The sequence below is a fragment of the Leptonychotes weddellii genome, chromosome 3, assembly GCF_054177405.1.
Source record: "Leptonychotes weddellii isolate Sample4059 chromosome 3, ASM5417740v2, whole genome shotgun sequence".
Lineage (NCBI taxonomy): Eukaryota > Metazoa > Chordata > Mammalia > Carnivora > Phocidae > Leptonychotes > Leptonychotes weddellii.
The window spans coordinates 130635190-130641865 of record NC_138371.1 but is presented as its reverse complement, the minus strand read 5'-3'; the positions used below and the strand labels follow the sequence as shown (position 1 = coordinate 130641865).

General features: G+C 37.7%; 1 long non-coding RNA gene across 1 annotated transcript in view; it reads right to left on the bottom strand.

Moving 5' to 3' along the window:
• LOC145720659 (uncharacterized) overlaps positions 1 to 6676 on the bottom strand; it is a 387974-nt gene that overhangs the window by 369434 nt on the left and 11864 nt on the right. Inside the window, exon 2 of the long non-coding RNA XR_014143804.1 lies at positions 1419 to 1594. This is a non-coding gene — a long non-coding RNA (uncharacterized LOC145720659). The remainder of the gene's footprint in view (positions 1 to 1418; positions 1595 to 6676) is intronic.

Below are 6676 nucleotides of genomic sequence, written 5' to 3'. Positions count from 1 at the left end.
CTCATTACCATGTTATTTATCAAGAAAGTGAGAATTAAATGTATTAAATAATTTGTTCAAGAAGACACCAAGAAGTTAAAGAGGCCAGCAGTGTATCAAGTTCACCACAGTGAGTCACACATAAAGAAAAACCCTAATAGACCTCAAATCCTCTGCCTTTATAGAGGAAACAAATCAGATTACTTTCTCTGACTTGCTAAATTCAATTAAGTATCTCTACACTGGGACAAGAATTCACAGAAAAAAAAAAAAAAACAAAACTGTTCTACTCCCCCACTATACTAACATGCTGTATCTTTTATGTACAAGTATATTAATGAATTTCAACTGATACAAGATTCTTAGAGTGTGGATCATGGCTATCTCAGAACCTATTAGTAAACAACCCTGTGTTCTTTATTCACTGCTTTAGAAATAATAATAGCTATGTGTCAAGCATTGCACTAAGAGCTTTACATATATTTACATATTCAGTTCTCAGAACAAACCACAAAAGGTAAGTTTCACTATCCCCATTTGGAGATAAGGAAACTTATGTTCGTGAAGTTAAATAACTTGTCCAAGATCTTAGAGCTGGTATGTACCAACCCAGGATCTGAACCAAATTATGTCTCTGAAAGTCTTTGATCTTAATAACCACTGTATAACATTTGCTTTTTAACCACTTTGAAGCAAATTATAGTTATTCTGAAAAACACATATTTATGTCAAAATTATGTACCATATTCTCTCACACCAACAGTCACATGCATAAATACAATTAATAACAGATTACTATAGAAATTTAGTTCCTTTTAAAAGCAAAAGTTATATTTTATTGATAGTCCCTGAAGTTCCTAGATTACCATCGACTCTATAAATATTAAATCACAACAACAGATCATTTAAAACATTCAGGATCATGCAGTTAAAAACCAAAACAGTAGAATTCACTTTAATGTTGCTATATGTGAACATGCTCTCTAATTTGATTTTGATCCACACATGTTGCTCTATGACAGAAGGACAGATGTTGCAAGATAATTCACCTTTATAGGTAGATTTAATTTACACCATGTTGGAGTGAAAATGTTTGACAGAGCTCTTTAATTTTTCTGCTATATAGGAATATAATAATCACCAAAAAAAAAAAAAATCCTGTCTTTAAATGACAGATCTTTGCATAGTCTAATCTAGAATACCTGCAGGAGGTGGAAATGATCTGACCTGTTGTATAATATTATAGTGAGGTGTGATGCAAGTTTTTAAAAAAACAGACTTTACATATGAGGTTCCCCAGTCAGTAAAGACAAAGCTTGTTTCAGGTATAAAAACACTCGGTGTCTGTGTCAAGAGAAAGAACTCCACATTGCTTTGAAGCACCCCTGGCAGTTGATAATGGAGAGCTGTTGGCAATGATTACGGAGGCAGATGCTTACCTGTTCTCCTACAGTGTACAATCTTGGCTTGATGACAAGGTGAGGAGAAGGAGAAGCTGTCACAGAATGGGGGCAACTGGCAGCTGGAACCCTAGCGGGGAAGGGTAAACTGGTCACCCAGGGCTGCTTGCTTGACTGTAGCAGATCTCATCAATCATGCCAACATATGCAGCTGCCTGAAAATAAACAGGCTTCTCAGACAGGAGACAAAATGAGGCAAATTAAAAGACCAATAATTTAAACAAATCTGTTTCCAGTTTCACAGCAAAGATGGATGGATGAATTCTGCTGACAGACCCAGATTTCTGGTTAATTGATAAAAGTCACTGACACATACCAATGCAGTAAGTTTAAACATGCCATTCTGAAACACAATCCTTTTATAAGTCCTTTAAAAGTCTTTTTTTTTTAAATATAGGCATGACATATTTTTTTTTAAATCTATCGATTATAGATTTTTCTAAAACTATTACTAAAAGAAACATTGCAGCTGTAGGAACCCTACTGAAGTATACATCTTCTTGTTCTATCCAAAGCCCCGAATAAAACCAGTGGGACTGTAACAGTGACTGCATTATTATGCTCATAGCGAAAGATAATCCTTTTTATTTTTATTTCATTTTCCTTTATCTTATTAGTCTATTAGCTGATCTTGAAAAACATCTATTACTTCCTCATTACACCCTCTCCTTTACTTCTTTTCTTCTGAGCAGGTTAGCATTATTTTTACCCTTTCCTAAATATGTATATACATTATTTTCTGAACATTCTTTTAGAATTCCTCATAGTCCTGCAGCAACCTTCTATTTCACATCAAGAAAACAAATTACTTGCAGTCCTTCCTTTTTTGGCTTCTAACAGAACTCTACCGGGAACTCTTGACTAATAACTGTAGATTCCCTAAGGTTAAATGATGATGAACTCCACCATTAGAAACTTAGTGGATTTACTCCTTGTTATCACATTTCTTCCTTGAGTCTACCCTTTATCCATCTGATTTAGATTAAAAGGACCCAAGAGCTCATGTCCTTTGTAGTGATGTGTTCTGCATTTATATGCTTTATGATTGCTACCCAGTGCCCTACAGAGAGCACTGAGGGGTCTGATGAGACAATATCACAAGGTGGTGATTTTCTTTTTCAAATCTGACAGTGGTGCAGAAATTAGAGAAAGACAAAACTAGCCGGAGGTCAATGTAATTCTCTCGTCTCTCAGGCTCATCTCCTGACACAGGTGGTGCTCCAGCTGCTGTTTGTCTGCAGGGGAATAACCGTCGCTGGCGGCCCCCTATAAACCTGGCAGCCGAATGCAGGGACATGAGAATCAGGTTCGACATTGCTAAATGGGAAGCATCCACCCTGCCTTCCAAATGTCTGCTTTTCTTTAAACCACACTACAAGACGGGCTGTTGTCGTTGTCAGTGCTGAGAGTTCAAATTTCTCCTCACCTAGTAGATTGCTTAGTGATCTGTCGCGGCAGCTGTCTCCACCTCAGACATCTCTCCGAAACAAATTAATAATTATCTTAAGCTAGCAGTTCTTTTTAACCTTTCTTTAGAATTTGGAATAGTGTGGGATATCTCATAACAATATAATTGTTATTGTTACAAGAAATTAGTTGGATTGGAACTTGGAAATCCAAGAAAATTAGTTGGATTTTAGTACAGTGGTGTTTTGTAGTAACAATTACTGTAAAAAAAATAAAAAATATATTTAAAAAATGAAACAAAACTATGGAAAACATGGCATTTGGGGAGAGGAAAAAGAAACTATGAATTCAGTAACTAAAGCAATGACATTTTGCACATCCACAGGTAATATTCAGACATCTGGGTACTCTAATTTTATTTATTGTTTTGGACATCTTCCTAGTACATATACATCAAAGATTCTTCACTGCTTACATTGGATTTCATCTCTCTATCAGATGGTTGCTGTAGCCATTTTAGAATCCCTGGGACTAATTTCCATAAGTGCAGTGACAGCCATGATATTTTCAGCCCTCTAAATCAGTACTAGTGATAACCTGGGTTCCACAAATCTGTCCATTATCACAATTTGCTTTGACTTCAAAGAATGCCCACTGTACATGTGCACTCTAAGCTTCATTAGCTCCGATGGCCATGCCATATGTTTACCAAAAAACCACAAGATTATGCACACAACACTCCAAGCACAGGTTAAAACAGTCATGAAGAACTGCCTTGCACATCACCCCATATCTCAACACATTTCAACATAAGCATTTTTGCTACATTTTGTGTGACACATAATAAGAGCATCATGAGGGGCACCTGGGTGGCTCAGTTGGTGGTCATGATCCCAGGGTCCTGGGATCGAGCCCCGCATCAGGATCCTTGCTCAGCAGAGGCCTGCTTCTCCCTCTCCTTCTACTTGCCACTCCCCCTGCTTGTTTTCTCTCTCTCTGTCAAATAAATAAATTTTTTAAAAAAAGAGCATCATGAACTAGGTCTAAGCTACTGTGCATGAAGTCCCATTATAATTAATTAGTGTTGTCATAGCAACACCTTTTATGATATTGCTTGACACCCACAGGAGGCGGTGGAATGGGGTAAACCGTCTAAAAAAATAATTTTGTTAATCTCATCCTCAACCCTCTCATGCTACTATCTTTTTTCCCCCTTTTATTTTAATCATTTTTGCCCTTACCTTGAATGTCTCTTTTTTTTTTTTTTTGCAGAAATTGAGTAGTCAAACCTAAGCACAGGATCAGGTGTTAATATCAATTTGCTTGCATGAATATTGAGAAGCTAGCACTAGTTTCCTGTCATGCAAAACAAACACAGTATTTATTTTAGTAAAAATATTATTTTTTTATTTAGCTTGATTGCCTACAGCATGGAAACAGCATGCCACATTTGACTATTAGTAATCACTGCCCTGCATGTACAGTATACCATCAGAGAGATGGTATAAAAAAATAGTATTTTTTTCTTATAACAAAATCTATGGGGCTAGCTATGCTTGTTAGCATATTTATAAAAAATAATCTGACTTGGAAAGGGATTTACAGGCCATTTAGTACAGCCCCTCCAATTTAAAGGTTCAGAGACAGGGAGAAAGAAATATCCAGAGGTCTCATGAGTAGTTAACTGGAACTGGGACATGAACCAAGGTCTCCATGTTCCCTAATTGCTATACTTTATACCAAATTACAAGCTGCCTCCTGTTACACAGTTGTAACACACACAGCATCCTTACTGAAGATATAAAATAAATGTAAGGAAAGCTGTGTGCAAAGGCTAGCTTCAGTGCATGACAGTCTTGCTTCGTTGGTGTTGGAAAGGCCATGCTAGTGAGTCAGTGGGCCAGATTTCTGTCTATATACCAGGATTAATTTCAAGTAAAACTGAGTATGAGAGAGAAAAGAAAGCCTGAATGGGCAGGAAAATTTAGCATCGGGAGAGTATGGCTGTAGGTGAAGGGTAGGAGTCTTTGGATATCAGGAGTATTGTGGAACTCCAGCAAAAGGTAACAAGTGGGTGCTGGCAGAGCTCCAAATCAAGGAATCTGGAAAGATGCAACACACTGTGATCCAGCCAAGAGTCAACAGAACAACAGAATCCTGGGAATTGGGATGTAAAGAGGCAAGCAACAAAAGCAAAACAGCAACAAATGTCCTTGCAGTATTAGAACCGAGTAAAATGTCAGAGCTCTATACAGGGTTGACAGAACCAGCGACATCATTTGGGGGGCTCAGTGCAAAATGAAAATATGAGCTCCTCGTTAAATCATTATTAAGAATTTCAAGATGGCAACAGCAGAGCATTGAACCAAACGCAGGGCCCTTCTAACTGTAGAGAGGCTTGGAATCTGAGATATGCATTTTATATAATTTCTTGAAGCTAGAATTTGGTTTTGCCAATTGAATGTATTCATAGTTGATTAAAAAGGTAGGAATAGGCCAAAGGTTTTGGCTATGGCTACTAAGAAGCTATTTGATGTGAGTTCTTTGAATCAGAGGTATGGGTCTCCATTCTCCAACTTCCCTGATATTAAGAGGCAAGTGTTAGAGGGTTGAAGCTTTTGCTTCAATCATAACCCAAGAGGTTGCCTCAGAGTATTAGCTCCCCCAGCAGATTGTTGTTGAATTATACTAGGAATTATTCAAGGAGGTTCAGACTAGAACCTGCTGCCTTAACTCTCCTAACAATTTTATGAGCATCTAATTCCCTGTATAGATCTCTTCCTGCTTAAAACATCTAACAGTTTCTGTTTTCCACTGAACCTTGTCTGATTCAATGAAATTCCCTTGATTCTAAAGGTGGAGGTTAAGACTCCCCAGCAATAATTTTGTAACAGAGATTCTGGTAAGCTTTTCTAAGGTACAAGTGACATGACTTCAATTTACATCCGAAGAAATGTACTTGTGGCCAATGAAAGATGGACAGAGAAATTTTAAAAAGAAGTACTGATCTATCATTCATGATGTGTATTAGTTTCCTAGGGCTGCCATAATACACTACCACAAACTCCGTAGCTTAAAACAACAGAACTGCATTCTCTCACAGTTCTGGAGGGCAGAAGTCTATAGATTCTTTATATAGAGAGAGAAGTCTCTCAAAGTGTCAGTAAGGTTGGTTCCTTCTGGAGGCTCTAAGGGAGAATCTATTCCACACCTCTCTTCTAGTGTCTGATGGCTACTGTCAATCTTTGGCATTCCTTGATTTGTAGATGCATCATTCCATTCTCTTCCTTCATTTTCACATGAACTTCTCCCCTGCGTGTTTGTGTCTTCTCCTTTTCTGTCTGTCTGTCTCTCTCTTTCTCTTTTTTTTAAGGATTTTATTCATCTATTTGAGAGAGAGAGCACGAGCAGGGAAGGGCGAGCAAAGGGCAAGGAACAAGCAGACTCCCCACTGAGCAGGGAGGGCAACGCAGGGCTGGATCCCAGGACCCAGTGATCATGACCTGAGCCTAAGGCAGATGTTTAACCAACTGAGCCACCCAGGGACCCCTCCTTTTCTGTCTTTTATAAGGACACTCATTTTATTTAGGACCCACCCAAATTCAGCATGATTACTTCTTAAGATCCTTAGCTTTAATTATACCTGTAAAGACTCTTAGGGCAAATAAGGTCACATTCTAAGCTCCTGGATTGACATATATTTTGAGGGGACATCACTTAACTTGCAACATCAAGAAAATAATGAAATTAAACTTACTAAATTTTGTTTGTTTGTTTCTTATGGTTTCCTTTGTAATAGAAAATAATGTAAAGTTAAGATATGGAAATTG